This window comes from Accipiter gentilis, chromosome 3, assembly GCF_929443795.1.
Source record: "Accipiter gentilis chromosome 3, bAccGen1.1, whole genome shotgun sequence".
In the NCBI taxonomy this organism is placed as follows: Eukaryota; Metazoa; Chordata; class Aves; order Accipitriformes; family Accipitridae; genus Astur; species Astur gentilis.
Window position 1 is genome coordinate 32,684,885 of NC_064882.1, and position 21,054 is coordinate 32,705,938.

At 41.8% G+C, this 21,054-nt stretch overlaps 1 non-coding gene across 1 annotated transcript; it reads right to left on the minus strand.

Annotated features, from left to right (window-relative positions):
• Positions 1-652: 652 nt before the first annotated feature.
• On the minus strand, positions 653-718 carry LOC126037566 (U5 spliceosomal RNA). The gene has a single exon (XR_007505747.1). It is a non-coding gene; the product is annotated as a U5 spliceosomal RNA (small nuclear RNA).
• Positions 719-21,054: the final 20,336 nt, after the last annotated feature.

Genomic DNA, 21,054 nt, shown 5'->3' on the forward strand with positions numbered 1-21,054 from the left:
GATACTCCTTGCTGCCCTTCATTGTACCTTTTCTTTTTTGAACTGGGGTGGCCACAATCGTGCCTAGCATTTAAAACTACGATTCTGTGTAGTGGTGTAACGATGTTTTCTCTCCCCTCCTCTACTCCTGGCCTCACTAATATACTATTAGTATATAATATATTTCTAATATACTGGGGACAGGCTGCCATTAACCTCAGAACTAACATTTTCAAAGGAGCATCCACAAAGACTCCTGCAGTCCAAGAGATCATCATTATTAAATACCATAGTTTGCATGTAATTCTATTGTTAGAATCATAGAATTATAGAATCATAGAGCGGTTTGGGCTGGAATGGAACCATAAAGATCATCTAGTTCCAATCCCCCTGCCATGGGCAGGGACACCTTCCACCAGACCAGGTTGCTCAAAGCCCCATCCAACCTGGCCTTGAACACTTCCAGGGATAGGGCATCCACAACCTCTCTGGGCAACCTGCTCCAGTGTCTCACCATCCTCACAGTAAAGAATTTCTTCTTAATATCTAATCTAAATCTACCCTCTTTCAGTTTAAAACCATTACGCCTCATCCTGTCACTAAACTCCCTGATAAAGGGTCCCTCCCCATCTTTCCTGTAGGCCACTTTTAAGTACTGGAAGGCTGCTATAAATAAATTGTTCCTCTCTATGGAAATCTTTAGTAAAAGGCAAAAGATTTATACTATCTGAAGAGAAACAAGGGTTCACTTATGCTATCACTTCAGAATTGCTCTTACTGAGATTGTGGCATCTTCTGATGCTTGAAGTGTTAAAAACACAGATTCTGATACAAATAGTAATAGAAAAGACCACGTTGGTATTTATGTAGTGTATTTATATAAAAATCATGAAGAATAGAAGCTTTATGAAGAGAAGCTTTATGAAGAATAGAAGCTTTACTATGTCATCTAGCCAGAAGGCACTAGGTAGTGGACCTACACAGTGTGTTTCAGTTCACTCGTTTCAGGCTCTCATTTGATCCACATAAGTTGGTCTTTCCCATTTCTCCTTTCTTTGTCCATGTTTTCTTTTGAGTCTGTTCCCAATGCAAACAAAAGTTCAAAGTAAAATTCAGCCCAAACTTCCAAACTGGCTTTCTGGTCAGCCATAGGAAACCCTGCCAAGCCCGCCTTGGACGCTGGACTTCTCTGGGAAGCCGTACCTGGTTTTTGCAGCTCATCTGTGAGCCTTCAGGAGTTTTGCCATGGGATATCTCTGCAGAAAAGAACAGAAGGAGGAGAGAGGACAGGATAAATCCTTCAATATGTAAAAGATTAAAACATAAAAAGACATTAACTCTTTCCTTGCCTTGACCATGTTTGGCCATTAGCCTAATTATATTAAAAAGTGGATTAGAGGTTAGGAAAATATCTAGCTACTAGCGCATGGAAAGCCTGGAATAAACTACTGAGGAAACTGGTGGAATCTTTCCTCGGGGAATTTCTATGAAACAGAAATATCTGTCAGAGGTGATTCAGTTACATTTACCGTACCTCACTGCAAAGCAATAAACTGGACAGTAGGAGGTCCCTCTCTGCTCTGCCTCGCCTTGAAATATGAACTGGCATTGAAGACACTGCATTACCAGGCCAGAGCTCCCAACCACATTGTATATGACTGTAATTGGTTCAACAATACCGGAAAAACACTTCTGCTCATATTTTTAAAGAGGCAGGCTTCACAAATCTGTCGGTGAAATAAAGCCTGAAAGAGAGCATTCCATCTGGGCTAACCTTTTTTCCCGTATGTCAGTCCCTGTGAAATGTTTTATGTATGTATTCTTTGGAAATCATCTAGCAGAAACAGCTGTGTGTGCTGCCCACCTGCTAAAGCCTACAATCTAGTGTTATTTCAATTAGATTTGATTGCAGGAAAAGTTTATGAAACAGCTATCAATGATTTCATGCCATCTGGCTTCCGCTTTTCTCCTGTTTAGAGAAACCCTGTGTTTACATTGATTGGCCTTCTATATATACAAGCATGATTGAGTTTTATTATTCTTTTTATTTGTCTGATAGCAGTGTGCTTGGTGCTGTACAAACTTACAATGGAAGAGAAGCTGTCAAAGATTTCAAGCTGTGAAGTTCAGCTCAGACACACACGAGGCTTCAGCTGAGAACATAGCATAAAAAAATCCTGGTTTATTAATTAAGATATCAATTTTCCACTGGGGGTAAAACATGCTTTGTCTTGGGTTTAGCCATGTAAAAATTAAGTTCTCGAACAAGACAGTACTTTGGTTCCCTTTCAGAGTCAACAGAAAGAGACAGAAACTTTATGAGGAGGAATGGGTCTAGCTGAAGTCATGTATCAGGTGAGGTGGATTGCCTCTGGAGACACTTGCTTTCCTTTATTCATCATTACGGGAGCTTGGACACCCAGCCTAGGTTGTGCTTACCGTCTCACCTGCTAAAATCAGAGGAGATGAGTCATCCCTTGACTACTGGCCTCCTTGGCAACTTTTAATTATAAAAATATTCCCTTTGGTTAAGAAATGCTCTCCCATGAGCTATTTTTTCTTTAGTAACATTTAGAAGCTTGCTCTCCTCTCAGGTGGAATATGAACACAAGTCTTTTAAGAAGCTAGCTAACTATTTTTTCCTATTTCCCCCAAACTCTTGGTGCTTCTGTTGTCTGTGAGGATTTGGTATGTAAAAGTCAATCTGAAACAGGCTGTCTCGTTGGCTGAATAAATTCACCTCCTATCTTTGACCTGAATTCAGCTGTGGCAGGCTTTAACCCCAGTTTAGTTGAACTTGATGTTTCAAACAACAGCTCAAAGGTTCATCCCTGTTTGGACAAACCAGATCTAGCAAATGACAGTTCAAACTCACACAACCATCTTGTGTGTTTGTCCCTCCTGAGATGAACCGAATTTAGGTGCATGAGTTGACGTTGGAATTATCACCATCTGCTCACACTGTGCTTGCTTAAGGTTTGCTTGTGCCACTTGCCTCTTCCTTCCCAGAAGGATGACATGCTGTGTGGGGCTTGCAGGCAGTCTGGGCATATGTTAGGTTGTCAAAGTCAGCGGTCTGGAGGCATCCCTACTCTTTGGAAACACTATAACCTTTTGAAACACTATAAAAAAAGAGAAGCTATTCTTCCATTAGAGGATCCAGACCTCTTCTAAACTGACATTTCGGGATTTATTCCATAGCGGTGTGCCTGCCTGGAATGCTAAGTGCCAACAGAAATTAGACTAAAAGAAATAGGATAAAACTGTAAATGCTCTGGTGAAAAGTGTCTCCCTTTAATTTCTGTAGTGCCTATTACAATGGGGATTTGCTCCCTGACTTTCATCGCTCTGTGCAAGTGCAACATAGGTGTTACAGCACTGTTTCTATTTAAACCAGTGTGTAGGCATACGATGAAACTTCAGTGGATATTAGCTGTTTAAACACCTTGCAGACCTGGCCCCGCGTACTTGCAAGTTGAGATCCACTCTATCTTATGTTCCCTGCTGCCTTTTAAGAACAGGTTAAGAACCTCAGTTGTCTGTACTCTTTCCTTGCTTTAGCTATGGCACCAAGTTTTCGAATGTTTTACTCCAAAAAGAGAAAACACACAGGCCAGCTGGAGTGGAAAACAATGTACTGTTACCACATTTTTAAACTAAATATTTGAAGAAAGTGAACAATTCTCTTCAAACCCAATGAAAATGGGGGAAAGGCAAACATATTTGCTTTTGCAGATTTCCTTATGAATTATTTACTACTTTACTAAAACAACTTATGCTAATAATATTGTAATAAGCAGTGCAGCTCTGACTCATGTTCAGCTGAAGAGGTATGTGAGGAGAACACAGGAAACTTTGCTGTAGCCTCCCATAATTCTCCAGAATACAAATGGTATAATTAGCCCAGTACGGGTGAATATATATGGATGTAGACAGATACAGAGCATAGCTTCTACATACTTACAAGCACGTGTTTAAAGAGTAGCTACACACTGATTTCACCATTATTCATCTACGGTTTTATTATTAATCTGCATGACCAGATGGTCTAGTCTATGGCTAGACTAAACTGTAATCAGTGCCACCAGTAAAAAGGCCATGTCTGCAAACACCTTTAAATGTAAAAGCAGTGAGCCCTACTCTGGAAGACTCAAGATCTGCCTGGATCCAGCTTTGGCTTTTTTAAACATGCAAGGATCTCAGGCATAGATACATGTGTGCTAACACCATGGACAGGTGGGGGCATTTACACTTTCATTTTTTACACGTGTAGCGCTCTGCCTCACTGCAATCAGCTACAAGATTTTTGTCTACTTATGCAAGAACATCAAGGCACCTAAATCTGAGAAATCTCAAACCAGGGAATTAGGAAGCTGAAGGACTTTGGGTATCGGAACCTCAGTGATTTATTCAATGCTATTTCATGAGGCTGTGGAAAAGCTAGGTCTTGACCCAGACTTTGCAAGTCCCAGCTCAGAACTCTGCCCAAGGATGAATCCTCCTGTAATTGAGAGTAACTAACTGCTTAGTGTCTATCACCAAATCAGTTCCTTTAGGTTCAGAAATATATAAAAAAAAATGCTATTTAGGTTCTGAAACTGCTAAGATTTACACATGTGCTTAATGTTAATCCTCCAGGCTCAGTGGGACAGATCACGTGTTTAAAGTAAGAAACGTGGATAAGTCTTCGCAGGAGTGGGGCTTAATTGTAAAAATTTAAAATCTCTATAATAACTGCCTGCTCTCCAGCTTGATGAATGCAATGTCCTGGAAAAAAGGAAGACACCCCCCCACAACACAGAAAACAACAACCCTGACGACAAGCTAATACAAAGAGTCTGAAAGAACTGGGTTATTACCATGAAAAGAAAATCAGCAATACAATTGGCAATTTAAGGAACAGAGACTGTCATTAAATAAATACATGTGCAAACCAGAGGCTAGTATTATTGCCAAAAATAGACCTGCAGAATGTGGAAGTGATTAAGCCATTTCGCTTGAAAACCTTTTCGTACTTTGGATGCATCTGATCTTAGATGTGCAGTGTGAATAAGCAGTATTTGGTTTTTATATATATATATATATATATATATGTGCCACTTTTTTTTTTTTTTTTTTTTCTGTGCCTGCATGCAGAATAAACTCAAAGTGTATGTAAGTGGGTAAGAATCAGTGAAATTAATCTCGGACCATTATCTGTAAAAAAACCAAGGCAAAACTTTTGTTACAAAACCTCAGACCATTATGGTTTTGTTAAAGACTTAAAAATCATCTCAGATTTGTCAGGAGATGAAAAATGGTTCGTGAAATGTCCTGAATAACTGAAGGTTTATTTATAATTCTCCATTGAACCCATGCAGATCTTTATTTTTCTGCATGGTTTCAGAGCGATATGAAATAACATTTTGTGGCTTGACACTTTCATCTGTGTTTCACCATAGGAGGTTTTTGTAACTCTGGATAGATATTCAGCTGGTGTAAATTTTATTCCAGCTGAGCATCTGGTCCTTATTTTCACTGGTTTTATATTAGCCGAATGAATAACAAAACTGTGAAGAAATATGTTCATAAAATGAACATGGTATTCAAAATATATTGCTGGAGAAGAATTGTTTCAAAACAGATGCTGGATTATGCATACAGGAGACGATTTCAATTGTCCTATTGAATCTCTTCCCTATCTTGTTACAGTAGACATACAAAATTTAAGAGAATGGGGACAAATGGAAGAACTTGAGGAGTACAAAGCATCTGGATGGAAGCTGAGAATAAAATTTACATGCATCACAGCACCTCTAACTTCCAGAATATCACTTGTCTCTACCCAAATATATTGTGTGGCTCAGAAACTCTTAACTGCTACTGTACTTTCTGTTGCCCCCTTGTGTTAACTATGCACAGAAGAATAGACTAGACTAGATTAGAACAGAATAGAACTAGACTACATCAGTTGGAAGGGACCTACAACAATCATCTAGTCCCGCTGCCTGACCACTTCAAGGCTGACCAAAAGCTAAAACATGTTATTAAGGCCATTGTCCAAATGCCTCTCAAGCAATGACAGGCTTTGGGTATCAACCACCTCTGTCGGAAGCCTGTTCTAGTGTTTGCCCACCCTCTCAGTAAAGAAATGCTTCCCAATGTCCAGTCTAAACCTCCCCTGGCGCCGCTTTGAACCCTTCTCATGCGACCTATCACTGGGTACCAGGGCGAAGAGATCAGCACCGCCCTCTCCACTTCCCCTCCTGAGGAAGCTGTAGAGAGCAATGAGGTTGCCCCTCAGCCTCCTTTTCTCCAAACCAGACAAGCCCAAAGTCCTTAGCTGCTCCTCATGGGACATACCTTCCAGCCCTTTCACCAGCTTTGTTGCCATCCCCTGGACACATTCGAGTACCTGAACATCTTTCTTAAATTTTGGGGCCCAGAACTGCACACAGTACTCGAGGTGAGGCCACACCAACGCTGAATACAGCAGGACAATCACCTTTTTTGACCAGCTGGTAATATTGTGTTTGAGGCACCCCAGGGTGGGGTTTGCCCTCTGGGCTGCCAGAGCACACTGCTGACCTGTATTGAGCCGGCTGTCAACCACCACCCCCAGAGCCCTTTCTGCAGGGCTGCTCTCCAGCCACTCCTCTCCCAATTTATACTTGTGCCGAGCAGGACTCCATCCGAGGTGCAGAATCTGGCATTTTCTTCAGCACAGTCTGGAGAATCAGTGCCAGTGCCTCCATGTGCCATGTGATCTGAACAGCAGAGGAGTTAAGTGCTGTATTAGAGTACGACTGACTTCTTGGTCTGTGTGTTTTGGGTTGTTGGGTTTTTTTGTTACTGCACATGTCTAAGGTGCAGCATAATGACAGAGGAAGTGTGCTTAAATTTGAAAAACAAATTATGCATGAGCTGCAAAACATTTGGCTAAAAAGATAACTTCACAATATAATGTTCTTTGCCATAGGGTGAGAACATCTGAAATGCAGAACCAAAGAAGCAGTGGAGGTGAACATACCTGTCTTTCTAAGCAGCTGGTGCTTTTTCTGCCATGACAATGACGTAGCAGCAGCTGTCTCTGAGAGGTCTAAAACATGATGTGCGTTCACCCAGACTCTGCAAGTACGCGCATATATGCGCACCGCATCACCAGAACCACAGTCTCACATGGTGTTAAGGTGAGACACATACTTGAGTTTGCACTGTCAATGTTGAGATGAAATGCAGGCATTTTGCAGCCCAAGCTGCTGGGAGCCAGAGGCAACAGAGGACTCGGGCACCTCAGAGTATTAGACCTGTTACACATCTGGCTCCTCAGGTACAACTCAGCATAAGGAGAGATGTAATGCAAAAGAGGCAACACACTGAGCCCCAACAGCCTGTAGGGAATACAGGGACTTCTTGCACCTCACCTGTTCTTACTTGCAGAGTCTGAACAGCCCCTGCACTTGTCCCTTGCAAGACCAGGGGGATTCTCAGTATGTGAGGAGGGGCACTGGGAGATGAAGGTGCCTGTCAAAAAGCTTCCAATTTTTGATGGGTTTTTAGGAGCATTTCTAGGATTATAATTCAGAAATGAGATTATTAAATTGCACATTAATTCCTATCTGAGTCACTCACATCCTATTTGGGTTCTATGGCAAGTGCTATCAGCTGAGTATACATGAAGTCAGTCTGCTCCACATGGAGGCCTGCTGGCCATGTGCTGGCCATGTGCTGGCCATGTGCTAGCCATGCCCAGCTCTGTCCTTGTCACTCACTATCCTCCTGGGGAAATTGGGTTTGCAACAGAATTCTGACATGGGGTGGAAGATGGTTAAATATCTGGAGAAACTGTATTGCTCATTGCTTCTCATCTAGACCTTTTCCAGAAATGAGTTAAGCAACCAAATCCCAAAACAAATCCAGGCCAGAGTGTTTGTCCTGGTTTTGTCAGTGTTTCAAATGGTTCCTCATCTTCAGGACAAGCAAAAATTGTTCCTCTTTATACCTTTGCCACAAGTATTTGATGGTTCGAAGGAACCAAAGAACTTTGGACGGCATTTGAAATCCCTCATCCTTATATTTAAAGCATTTCTTCTGTTAAAAGTAAGAAAGACTGTCCTTTGATGAAAATACTGAATGACATGTCATTCTGCCTTAAATCTGAGCTGGAAAAATCAATTAGCAATGAGAATGGATAAAGCTAAGATATATATTGCAATAAGAGGGCCAGTGGAGAGAGGGCAATTTAGAACGATAGCTACATCAAGCACAGCAGACTTGATTAAAAATTTAGCAGTTCTGCTGATGAATGTCCTAGTTCAGATTTGGAAAACATCTATGAACTTAATTTTCCACTGATTAAATAATCATTTTATAAACCGTGTATAATTCATGTAATGTTAACTCAACAATCTTGTGAAATATGACTGCAGCTAAACAGTTAACACATGACCAGTGAAATAGGACCTACAGCAGACCATTAGCATGAACTGGACAGGGTAAATGCCCTGATCTCAGCTGCCCAAGTCCTTCACATTTTCCACCATCACTGAACAGAGCAGTGCCTATACCATCCGAGCTACTCCCTCGGGACCAGATCCCCATTGTAAGTGTTTCCAGATAAGGGTCCTTAAAGCTGGGTGCCTGATCCAAGGTTCAGTATCTTCACACAAAACCTGCACTTGTGAGATGTTGAGCAGCAATTGATGTCAACTAAATCCTCAAGAAATAAGGAGTAATCATCATTGATTTCCAAGAAAATGAGTGCCCTCCAAAGTGAAAAACTGTGATAACCCAGGTTACTCTTCATTGACTTCATCCCAGATGGTTGTGGTGGGGAATTACAGTATGCTCTGGAAAACAGCTCAGTTTTGCTGCAAAAAAATTGCTGCTGAAGTACAGGCATAGAGTTACTCACACTTCTTAGAGAGGTAAGGGCAATGCCTTTGTTAAAATGTAGCGCAGCAAAATGATGTATAAAAAATAGTTATAGACAGGCAAGACAGATTGTGACTAGTAGTGACAGAGCAGGTTTTGACTTCAATCTGCCTTGATGAGAAAACTCAACGGGACATAGCAGGAAACTGTGAATACACATAGATAGGAAATTAGGAGACAATTGCTAATTATTAGAAAAATCGGATTCTGGAAAGGTCTCCTAATCACTGCAGTAGAGTCTAAAATAGACCTCAGTAGGTCTACAAGATGAGTGGTATGATGTGGAATGATATGGTGAGGAGTTGGACTCAGAGACCTAAAATGTAGTTTTCAGCCAGTGTTAGGAGGCATACAGCTAAATTAAGCTGGGTTTAAATCAACAGGAGAAGAGCAGTGGGAGAGGTGAAGAGATTGGACTGGGAAGTCCACATCATATCAGAAAGGATTATGAAAGGCCAGAATAAACATATTTCAATTTCATATTGTAAGATCTCTCTAGAAAAATTGAAACCCTAAGAATATCAGCACAAGAAAGAATACTTTAAAATCTTGCACAGTTTCAAGTGTTCCTAAATGCAATTTTACAGTTCCTCTCCATTCAAACATTGTTTTATTTATACTACAACTGATGTGGAGCAATCTAGCCTATTTGGAAGAAAATGGGAGAAATGAATATCCCAATTACAACTTTTCCAAGTGTTCTCAGCGTAAATCCAAATAAAACCCAACAAAGCTGGGCTGGCTCACAGCTTTGAAATGTGCTTGAGCTTTGCTGTAAATATTGAAATCACATTTGCCTTGCAGTTTTGCCCGGGTTTCATTATGAGGTGTTAGTTTCACTGATGCCTCAAGGACTGTGAACTCAGATTAAAACTAGTGAGAACTTCTACGTGCACATTTACAAAAGGTCCTCAGTGCAGCATAGCACAGCTTTGGCTCTGCCTCACACGTCTGAGCAGCCTCTCTGGGTTCCAGAATTTGGAGGTACTAAAGAAGCCAGAAACACATGGGGAAAAAAAGGGAAATGTATGCATACTGCAGTTAAACTTCTCCAGAGGATGCTGCAATTGCTCGTATGTGGGACTTCTAATTACTAGGACTTGCGGCAGCCCCTTCCCTGTTTTCTTCACCTCCAATCCATGCCAAAATATCTTATTTTTGCTCATCCCATAGCAGATTCTGTGGGTTCTGTTGTACAATTCTGTACTTGTTGTCCTGCTCTGAAGGTTATTAAAAGCTTGGGGGAAAAGCATATTGGCTGGGAAGTTTTTCTTGGCTGAGGCCCGCAATAGTGAAGCAGTGCACCCACGTAACAGGGATCCACCCTCACAAGTTTAAAGCCCAGCCTAAAATCCTGCAGGCATCCAAAGGGAAAGCACAAGCCGGCATTTAAAGCATGTCAGAATTGCATGGGAACAGCGAAATATAGTGAAATCTCATCCATCGTGTGTGACGTGACAGGTGAGCCACGCTCGCGTTGCCCAGGCTGAGTCCCCGAGCAGCGGCTCTGTGCCTTATCCCTGACCCCTGGGGACCGGCCGGTCTGCAGAGTCGGGCTCCCCGCTTCTCCCTTTCTCCTTTGGCTTTAAGGCATATACTGACTGATAACAGTTTATCCTCTGCTCACGCTCCCTTCTTGATAGCGCACGTCTCCTGCCTGTGTGATTTAGACCCTGCCCCATGGTCAGAGAGGAGAAGGGAAAGCGGTTTCTCTTCCCCCAAAGGTGAGCAGAAATGTTTAGATTGCAGATGTTGCTTTGCCCAGCTGGGCCCCCGCTTTCAAAATCACCTTTTTGCTCACCGAGGAAGCAACACGGGCTCAGCTAAATGCTGCGATGCTTGTTCTGTCACCGGGTGACATCATGTTGCCATGGCAATGCTTGGCAGCATTTCACAGAGGATTTCTGCATTTCAGATAATGGAATTTAAAAGGGCTTTGGTCTGAACTTTTCAGGGTCATTTCGAAACAGAAGATCCTGTCCTTTGGTAAGGAAGGTTGGGGGGGAACCCAAATCTGAAGCAGGTGGCAGCAAGCAAGCCAGGGATAGCTCACATAAAATTGAGAGGAATTGACCTTCAAGGCGCACTAGGTATCCCCTCCACCCAGTTCTTTCTTTACTTAAGCTTGAGCTGTTCTGATGTTGGACTTTTCACTTACAGGCATATGCACTAAAGCACACACATCTCTTCGCAAATTAATAGCTATCATCTGTCATGTAAAATGGTGTTTCAAATTTACATCGCTGGCTTTTACCAAGAGGTTTCCTCATCACTAGCTGTCATTCTCAGGAGGATCAGGAAGTACTCTGAAAAATCAATGGCTTCTTTTGAAAAATGGGAACATCTGCTTTTGAAAGTGATATAGTTTCATCAGATCAACTTTTTAATACACACTGTTTGTACTCAGATGGATAAAAATTTATTTAAAGAAGAGTTATGGTGCATGAAACTTATGAATTAAAATAATTATAATCTGAAAAGTCAGGTTGCAATTTGTCAGTTTCAGCACTAACTCATGGTATCATGGGAAGTCTGATTCCTTCTATTAGGCAATAGAAAATCTGTGTGTTTTCAATACTCGGGTACTTCCTACATTATTGATCACACATGCGCCTTCGGGTTTCAAGAATGAAGGAAAAAAATATTCTGTGTACTTTTAAATTGACCAGAAAATAACAGTTTCTTATAAAAATTACTTTCTTCGGAATTACTTCCTAAGTTCTCAAGCTTTTGTTTCAAAAGAGCCTTCAAGCAGAAAGCATGCGGGAGAATTATAGATCTATAGATCCAGCCAGCATGCAAAAGAAAATACATAATAAGCAATAATAAAATTAATTGCCAGAGTTCTTGCCTTTAGGTAACTGCAGTTTAGCTGCTTCTCATTTTTGCTAACTCTTAGGAAAACAAGGGAGACGTCCACAATATTCTAACTATTTCCAAAGTTTGCACTGGTTTGGGCAAGTATTTGCCAAAGCAATTTGCATGAAATGGCACTAAATATGTTTTATCTGCCACAAATAAGCATCAAGCGATCATTATAATGAATAGACACAGCCAATGATATACACACATTAATGTCAATTCTTCTATATTTATTAAATAATTGTACATTTCCCCATACATTATTGCACCAAAGTGTGTGATTCTTCCCAGACTCAGAGCACGTCTTGAACATTATTTCAAAACTGGGAGTAAACATGGGAAAACTGCAAGGCATTTGCACATTAACTTATAGTAGTTATAGTTTAAATAACCCCATTAATGTGTGATATTATGAAGTTTATTACATAGAGCCATGATGAGCGTAACGAGTGAGCAAATGGGAGTACTGCCGAATAAATAACACTCCTTTGCTTACAAACATCCCCATAAGTTACAATAATAAAGTGTATAAAGTGACAACCCATGAAGAAGCATGGTTCAGTTGGCTACACTAAACTTTCCTTCCTAGGCAATAAAAGAAGCTACAATAAATTTTTTATGTGTAAAGTTAATTTTTCATTATACCGACTAACACAAATGCAATCAAAATGTCAGCAAAGGTTTTGGTTTGATTTAGCCCATTACTTTAAAAGATGTTACTCATCTCAAAGGTGGTTTTTGACACTCTTAATGTGTTTTTGAAAAATGTTTTATTGTCTACAGCTAAGACATCCTGAAAGTTTCCACCTTTGTAAATCAAGAGGAGAGAAGGGTTGGCAAGTGGAGTTGTATGAGTTTGTTTTACCATACTCAGACTTAGAATCAAGTGTCATTGAAACCTTCTTTGATTGCTTTCGAAAACTCATCTTTTAGTGGTGAGGAGGGCAACAGTTTGCTCTTGGGCCAGTGCTGCCTTTCTCCGGTGGTTTTTCCAGATGACAAGTCCCATTGAAGGCAGCAAAATTCACCCCTGGAACAAGTGAGCAGGATTTGTCCCATAGCAAAAATAAGCTTCCCCGTTGCATTTGAATGCAATGTACAAGTTTAGGGTAAGCTTTGTTACTCAGGTTCCACCTCTCCTGGGAGGTGGCAGGCAGAAAGCCCAGGCAGAGCCCAGCCACTCCACAGCCACCAGTGAGTTCTCAGAAACTGGACAGTGAGCCTCCCTCCTTACACAGTGCTGCAGGACTTGAGTCTGTGTAGGGTTAAGCATATGAATAATATGGTGAACAGTTAATCCCATGCAATTTGTGTTTATATCCTACAAGATTGCAGGATGAAATATCGGGATCTGGGCTGCTTGAAGTTGGAAATTTTATTTCTCAAAAAAATTCCAGCATTTTAATAAAGAATTATTTGCTCTAAAGCGAAATGTCAAGTTAAATTTCTCACTTTTCTGATAGATTAATACTTTATACGGGAAAAAATGGATTTGGAAGTATCAAAATGACCTAATTGTATTTTTTTTTATTTCAGTGTAGTCAAAATCCTTCGTTTCAGTAAGGTCTCTTTGACCTTGGCTCACTTACAGGAGGTGCAGAACTCCACTGCAGCCATGGTATCATTTCAGCATTGTATTGTGCTATGCTATATCACATACGGGTTTGCAAGGGAGGGACTAGGAAAACATTAATTGCCATCTCCTGCTCCCCAGCTGTTGTGCAGCACGACAAATTCTCTGCAGCTTTCTAACGCTGACCAACACCAGATCAATTAAAAGTACTAGCAAAAAAGGCTGAATTGTGGTGTCTGTAGCATACCAGCTGGTGTGAGAATAAAGCAGTTGGGTACAATCTATTGGAGATACACACATCTTGTATTTTAAGCCATGTTCACTACTTGCCTTGTTCCTGGGAAGAAAGTCTTCCTTATAGAGTTGTTGAGGCTGATCAAAGAAAAAAGGAAACGGGGGGAAAAACCCAACCTGACCTAAAACAAAAGCAATGATGTTGCATTTTTTCAAAGGCTACGCATCAGTATGATACTGGTCATTATCAGAGACAGAAACATGGCACTGCTAAACTGCTTATTTGCTCTAACACTGCCATTCTTTACTTCCATGAATTAGGAATTTAGGAGTCCCAACATACGATTAGGATGGGATTTATCTCACCTGATTTCAGCCATCTAAATGTTAGGAATGAATCTAAATGGTTGTCTAGGTCCCCTCCATAGTCAGCAGACAGAAACAGGCTCCTTCAGAGGAACATTTATCCCACCTGCTGTAAAAAAAAATCCCAAACTACTTTGGGCTAGATGTCTGGCTTTTAGATTAAAGTCCAGTAAGGTGAATTCCACCCTCAGTCACTTGAGGAAGCCAGGTAGTCTGGGAGTTCTGAGTTTCTGAAGCTTCTTCCAGCTGCTTGATGCACTTGGTGTTGCAAGTAACAGACCGGCATGAAAATATATTCTCATATCCCTGTCCGCCACAAATCTGATTGAACATAACACTGTCCTGCATAAGTGTAGCATACTCTCATCATCATGCATGGGGAATTTGGGGCAACAGTACATAACTCGGTGAGTGCTATGAGAATGCTCTCCGTAAAGTTCAAGACCTCTAATCTCTCTGCTGGTACATGGTGCCTGGTGAGTAACAGCCATACAGCTGCAATAGTCTTTCTACACTTTAGCAAGAGGTGAGGTTTGATTGATAATAGATGGGGTGCTCAGTTCCCTTTGAAACTGTTATAAATCAGTCAGAAAGCTGCAAACTGAAAAAAATGTCAGGATTAGCAAAGGATTTTTCAAAGACATTCAGAGGTTGGAGATACTGTGTTGCTGAAAGTCAGAAGAGGAACCGAGGGCTAAACTGTTTTCTTCCCAGCCTCCAAGAAAAAAACAATCCATCCTAGGTCCATAAGGAGAAAAGGACATGGGTACTTTGAAGGGATAGCCCAAGCTCTGTACACCATTTAGGTCCTGCTGCAGTGCTTCAGGATGATTCACCTGCTCAGGGCCTTAAGAAGAAAGGGAGAACTTGGGAATTTCACCTTTCTGATTAGAAGGATGGAGCTTGCCTATGGGTCTACATTGTTAAAAGCATGACTCTGCAAGTTAATCAAGGAAACTATTCCTTCTAATGAAAAAATATTGTTCATGGTATTTCAGTGTAACTACAGCAATCTAACTGATCCAAGAAAATCATCAAGGATTATGAGGAATCTCTCATTTTAAATTAAGCATAGGAAAGACCAGAAACAAAGCTTGTCAGTGAGCAACTAGGAAAGAGCTGGTAGCGGTGTCTATTATTAATGTTACCCAGTCCTCACCCTGAAGAGGTCTCACTTTCTGTTGCTTACTCTCTGCCAAGCTTCAACTGTTCAAGCTGAAATTTGATGTGGCAGGCATCACCCAAAAGGGGGTCACAAAGCTCACCTAGGGAAGAAAAGAGACATGCTTTTGCATCTGTAACCACCACTTGCTGTTGTGTAACCCTAGTGGTAAGAGAACTAGTGTCTTTCCACTCATTATCACTCTGGCCACAGAAAGCTTGCATTTCTTCTACAAAGGGACCCCAACTTCAGAAGCTGGACTGGTCCCAGCTGAAGCTTGTCCAGTAACCAGAATACTAAACCGTTTGCTGGTAGATTTCTTGGACACAGAAAGATTTGCTCTTTTAGAAAAGGAGGTTTTGCTCTGTTTTTTTAAAGAAAAATATATTTATCTCTTTAATTTGGGGGGCAGGAGTATATGTAGGTGTATTGGGTTTGCCTGGCAATGTTTTGGTAGCAGGGGGGCTACAGGGGTGGCTCCTGTGAGCAGCTGCTAGAAGCTTCCCCTGTGTCCAACACAGCCAATGCCAGCCGGCTCCAAGATGGACCTGCTGCTGGCCAAGGCCGAGCCCATCAATGACAGTGGTAGCACCTCTGGGATAACGTATTCAAGAAGGGGAAAAAGTTGCTGCACAACAGCAGTCAGCAGATTAAGTAAGAATATGTGAGACCCTGCAGACTCCCAGGTCAGTGCGGAAGGACAGGGAGGAGATGCTCCAGGAACCGGAGCAGAGATTCCCCTGCAGCCCATGGGGAAGACCCTGGTGAGGCAGGCTGTCCCCCTGCAGTCCAGGGAGGTCCACGGTGGAGCAGATCTCCACCTGCAGCTCGGGGATGACCCCACGCCAGAGGAGGTGGGTGCCCGAAGGAGGCTGTGACCCTGTTGGAAGCCCACGCTGGAGCAGGCTCATGGCAGGACCTGTGGCCCCGTGGAGAGAGGACCCCACGCTGGAGCAGGTTTTCTGGCAGGACTTGTGACCCCATGGGGGACCCATGCTGGAGCAGTCTGTGCCTGAAGGACTGCACCCTGTGGAAGGGACCCACGCTGGAGCAGTTAATGAAGAACTGCAGCCCGTGGGAAGGACTCACGTTGGAGAAGTTTGTGGAGGACTGTCTCCCATGGGAGGGACCCCATGCTGGAGCAGGGGACGAGTGAGGAGTCCTGCCCCTGAGGACTGCCCCTGTCCTGCCCCCGTCCGGTTGTGGAGGGGGAGTGATAGAGAGGCTTTGGTGGGCACCCACCACAATAGGATGACGATGAGTTGTTGGAAAACTTCATAAGGAAACCACTGCATGCTGCACTCAAAGCATGCTAGTGGGCATCATCAGGCTTCCTGTGCTGTAAGAGCTAAAAAGCTGATTAGGAGAGTCAATACTTGAAACAGGCTCAGGAAGAGGGTTTCATCTCATTTAAATGCATCTACAATGCAGATGCCAGCAGCTGAGCAAGTCACCTAGGACTCAATTTGTATTCTGTGGTGAGAAATAGGCACTTTTAAGTAGTGATTCATCTGACCTATTTTACCTGTCTACTCTAAGAGGAATTGCACTGTGATATAAGAGTTCCTGTTTCTTTGCAGTACGATAATCTTAAAGGGACTAACTCCGATGTGGACTAACTCTCTGCATAGCAGACATCTGCATTAGTTGGACGAATCTCACAGTCTGCTTTTGTGCTGTACATAGACCTTTGTGGATGGTGAGTGTAATGCTGGTGAGTATATAGCAGGAAGAGAGCTTGCACACCAGAATTCACTAGATTGCAAAGACCTAGTGCCATAGAAAGAAATTCACTCCCACCGAGTGTAGGATGACTACAGTGTGGAGCAAGTAGTAATGTGAATAGACTTAAGAGTTTCTATCATGAACTGGATAAATATACAAAAGCTGGTGAAATAAAACTAATTTAGTGTCTGAGTTTAGAGAGAGCAGTAAGAAGTATGAAAAGGGTCTTCCCTTCCCCAGCAAGAACTTTTTGAAATTGTAGCCTAACTCTGGAAAAAGACTGAAACATGCATTTCTCATTTTTAATGTCATACTCACAATATGGAATTACACTATTTCTGGGGAGATGTATGGTCTGCAGGACACTCACAAGGAATTGTCACTAAGAAACTGCAACTATGTTATGAAGAAGCATACCTTCCACACCTTGTTCAGATACCAAGCCACAGTGGACTGAAGGTGCATTGATACCAAATGGGGAGGTGAGTACAAGACATCTCTCCTGAAGGTTCAGCCCCTGTGTAAGACAATTAGAGACAACACTGAAGAGAACCAAGACCCACATGACACAGCTGAGAGATCCAAGAAAGTATTCCTGATTGCATGGTTGAGTGTCCTTGCAATGCACCCTGCCATTATGTAGGGTGTATTTCTTCTTGCCACTCAGAGGTCAGACTCTGCACCCCACAAGGTGCAGTTAGCTGCTGGCCCTAGGCGGACAGAAAGGAAGTCAAGAAACCATAAAGATAACTAGATTCTCCATTGCTATTGGCCTAAGCATGGAAAGCAAGGGAAAGACAACGACAACGAGGAACATAAGTCACTGCAGATCCAGAAAGCAGAGTGTGCTGGGCTGTCTCTGGCTGGACGCCAGGTGCCCACCAAAGCCGTTCTATCACTCCCCCCTCCTCAGCTGGACAGGGGACACAAAATATAATGAAAGTCTCTTGGGTTGAGATAAGGACAATTTAATAAAGCAAAAGCAAATGTTGTACCCGAAAGCAAAGGAAAACAAAAGATTTTATTCTCTATTTCCCATCAGCAGGTGATGTCTGGCCACTTCCTGGGAAGCAGGGCTTCTGTTCGTGTAGCGGTTGCTCTGGAAGACATATGTAAATAACGAATGCCCCCCACTTTCTCTTTCCTTTACTTAGCTTTCATTGCTGAGCTGACGTCATACGGTATGGAATATCCCTTTGGTCAGTTTGGGTCAGCTGTCCTGGCTATGTCACCACCCAAGATCTTGCCCATCCTCAGCCTGCTGGGGAGGGGAGGGGGCGAAATGTTGGAGAGCCAGCCTTGATGCTGTGCGAGCACTGCTCAGCAGTAGCCAAAACACTTGGCTACACTATCAACACCCTTCTAGCTACCAATACAAAGCACGGCACTATGAGGGCTGCTATGGGGAGAATTAACTCCATCTCAGCCAGACCCAATACATGGAGGAAGGAAATTAGACAACTGCAGAAGAGCAGCAGTCAGTTGCCACCTCCATAAAGAGGTGATGATGTGACTTATGATCTCGTCTATGATCTGGCCTGACACAGGATTAGAAGAAAAACCTACATCAACAATACAGGGGACCGACAGGATTCCATGTCTCAGCGTGAAATCAGTAGCAAGGAGGAACCAATGGCAAAAACTCAGACAGGGACTGAAGACTGGATTAGAGAACCTGGAAGTGTGAGAGGCCTCCTAATTGTAGAAACATCATGGTCCAGACGTATTCCAGCAGAGCTTGTGCGTGATTTTCCCCCAGCCTCAAAAGTTCGTCAGCAAGTATATACACAAAATACTAAACAAAAGTACAGATATTTTCAGCAAATAGCTTCATGAATAGAGTTTGAGGGAGGAGAATAAATGACAGGAGAAGAAAATTAGTCAATGCATCCAGAAGTCCATTCACTTGCCTGTGTCTAGAACCCTAGTTGCATTCCTTTATGTAGAAATTATTTGTTCCATAACAAGATGGTTTAGCTTTATAAGCTTTGGCCTTTATGTTGTTATTTAGCAAGTGGTACAGAAAACATAGTTCAATGCACTGAGAACATATGGGAACTCTGAGAAAAATAAGTGGCCATCACGTAATTGGAAACTATCATACTGGATGGTCTTGTGGGTAGTACCACTAGTTCCAAAATCTATATTAGTATTAACACTTCCTACCTTTGGAGCATTTGATTTATAATCTGAAGAAAGCATTATTTTAATATAATTTGTGATATTAAAAAGTATACTAACATCAAGTATTAGTATGCTGGCAGCCATCTTGATTAACACACCAGAGATTTAATCAGGAATCTTCTGCATTAAAAGCCTGAGCTGGTACAGGCAGAGCTGGCAGTAAGAAGTCATCCAAGAAATAAATTTGCATCCTCAGAGATCAGACATAAGAGGGGTTCTGGAGTGCAAGGGCCATATTTCTATTTTGGTGGGTTTAGCTGTATCAAAGTATAGAAAAAGAACTGGCCTCTTTAGAATTTCATTTTAGTGGTGCCCCATGGGGAGTTTAAAAGGCAGGAAATTCATTGTGGAGTTAATTATTTTCTTCCTGCTTGTACAAAACATGAAGTATCTCACATGTGTCTATCTTATACTGTTAAAAAATTGCACTTTATTCTTTTCCTAGATAGTATTCTTAGAGAATATCAAGGGCAAATGTTAGGGTCCAGAAAAATAAAGATAAAATAGAACAAATTTTGTATTTGAAGAGCTATAAGTGTATAAAAAATAAAACCATGTATGTTAAGTGAAATAGTTCAGGAAAAGAGTTCTCCAAAAATAAGAACTGTTGTCACCTGAAAAGTCATCTATGCCCTGCAGTCACATAATGTTTGATGTAATAAAATATTTCTGATACAGTTTTCAGTGTACTGGAACATTATCTTTTATTAAGACAGGAGTTAGAAAGTTCATACTATTATTTTCTACCTGTGTCTCATTAATTTTATCTTTAAGACTCTTCTTTTATTCTCCCTATACACATAGTATTATGCTTCATATCTTAAACTTTTAGGAAATTGAATCCAGCATCAGTTCAAGAGAATTAAATTTAGATTGCTCAGTTGTGAATGGCTAAAATGTTCAACACTGAAGGAATTTTTAGAAATGCTTGATACTGTTAAGCAGTAACTTAAGGACAACCTAGTAGTTAAGGTACAGAACTAGGCATCAGGAGATTTGGATTCACCACACTGCTCCAGGTTTTTCTTTGTGAGCTGATGCAAATAGCCATGTTCCCCATCTGTATAATGGGAACATTATTATTGCTCTGTCTGCATTGCCTAGGAGCCCTACAAGCTGCTCTTCAGAGGTACATTGTTCCCTCATCTGTGAACACTTTGCAAGAGAAAAGCTTTTGAAGGTATTCTTTTTCAGGGCAGGAACGATCTTATTATGCTTTTGAACAGCACTGTGCAGCACTGGGATCTGAATCTGCTTGTAGCTCCTTCTGCTACAGAAATAGAAGTGTTAATAATAATTAATGATATTAGCACCTTTTAATTGTGCTGCACTTGTAAGCTCCTTCTTACCTCTTTGCTCTGGGTTAGGGAACTCCCCATTGTCTTCTTTAGCTATGGTAAATACCACTGTTGCACAATATTATTATTGTTGTAGTAGTTAGCAATTTATTCAGAGAACATCTTATGAGTGCAAATAAAGCAAGCAGGTGTCTGCACTGAGGAGTTTATAGACTACATTAAAGATAGCACAGCAAGACATGAACAACAGAAAGAGTGCATTGGAATTCAGTGCCTTTCACAGAGATACGAAGCAATAGGTTTTTCTTTTCCCTGTTCTTTTCTTCTCGTTTACTTTCTTGGAGTCCTGGTGGGTGTGCAAACTTCGCATTCTCCAAACACTGGGAAAAACACACTTAGCTGGAGTTTAGGCCAAGATACGTGGGAAGTCTTGTGGGAGATGGATGGCGCAAGAAAACCAGTTGTCTTTGCAAATCCCTGAAGAAATGCTACCTCTTGAAAGCAATTCAGAATCTCTTATCCATCAAACCTGCAATTTCTCACCTCCTCTTTTGTGGACAGCTGCACAGAGAATGGAGAGGCCCCTCAGCTCCCAGCAATGTCCTATCCCAAGGCAGAATTGGCACCTTATGAGGTATACAAATCATTGCTTGACAAAACAGAGGGGCAGTTAATTTAGGTCCTCATATAAAGACTGTTGGCATTAGAAGTGAGATTCCTACTGGTGTTTTGACTAGGTCTCTTTCTTAGCCTATGTA